Source organism: Hyperoodon ampullatus, assembly GCF_949752795.1.
Source record: "Hyperoodon ampullatus genome assembly, chromosome: 12".
Classification (NCBI taxonomy): domain Eukaryota; kingdom Metazoa; phylum Chordata; class Mammalia; order Artiodactyla; family Ziphiidae; genus Hyperoodon; species Hyperoodon ampullatus.
In genome coordinates this window covers 20,664,026-20,665,445 of record NC_136925.1, presented here as the reverse complement: position 1 = coordinate 20,665,445, position 1,420 = coordinate 20,664,026, and positions in this window count along the sequence as shown.

Here is a 1,420-nt window from a genome sequence, read left to right as displayed (position 1 = left end):
TCTTTTCAGACTTATTTCTCTTGCACTTCCCCACATACTTTTTATCCTAATGTAATATATCTTAATGTTTGAAAATCTTTAGTAGATAATTCTAACATACTTCTCTGCCACAAAAATTATTTTCAGGGCCAATTTACCAAAACAACATACATATATTATGATTTGATAAATAATTATTAACATAAAACATTTTGGAAGTGCATGTGGAAACAGCTGTGATTCATATGATTGTCACTTCTATGCCAAGTACAGGGGTAATAATGATAATGATAATAATAATAATAATAGTTAATGTGTATTGCTGTTGATTTTTGGCCACACATGGTCTATGTCCTTTTTGTGTTAGTTTATTTACTGTTCACGGTGGTCCCATGATGTGGCAACTCTTACTGCTCACATTTTATGTGCATCTATGGATAACTATTACTCATCATTAGAAGAAGATGGAATTTTCAACATCAGTCCTATTCAATTTTTTAAAAAATTTAATGATGTAAGCTCTGAGAAATCTTTATTCCTGTAAGTAATGGGAATGGAAGAAGTTTTGTTGTGGTAATATTACTCAATTTTTAAAACCTTCTTTCAAGTTATGTGCTAAAAATACAGCATCTGACAGCTTGATTAGGTGCTCCTTCAATTTTGTTGAAAGCACAGAATTAGAAACCTCCTAACTTGCAAAGTATTTGTTACTTAGTCATTAGAATTCTCTCATTTCTGCGAATCTCCCAATAGGGCTTCACTCACAGTTATCAAATGAGTATTAGTTACTCTTACCGGTTTACTTAGAAGCATATCAGTTTACCCAGAAAGTTGGGAAAGTTGAAAAATTGTTAATGTCAATTCCCTTTTGCAAACATATTTTGTCTTATTATATGTGATTTACTTATTTTTTTCTTCAATCCTTGGATATTTACATCTAGCTCATTCAATCTCTGGAAAATATCTGACATGTAAAATAGTTGATCAAACCAGCCCTTTTGTCAAACCAATGAGCCCAATGGCACTTACTTTCCATCAGAAGAAATATGGTTTCATTTTCAAATCAAACGTAAGAGTTAGTGTGCCTCCCACCAATTATCTTCTTCCTTCCTAATTCTAATGCCAAGGTATTTACATAAGTCATGGAGCTTTGCCAGGAGTTTGTTACTGAATGAAATAAAAGATGGCAACTTTGTCTTACTGAGGCTCTTTTCTTTTTCTTTTTTTTTTTGCTCTCAGAAGAATCTATCTTCAGGGGCAATACATTTTGTGATAATAGGTAAAAATTGGAAGGGATGAGGTTGTTGAGCAAAACATTGCTATGACTTCTGCTGCCCCACTACGCCATACATCTAAGACTGAAACACCCCAACAGAGATATCTAATGCCTTGCTTCAATCTTAACAGATATATATTTAAGACAGAGAATGGTGCCAAGGTC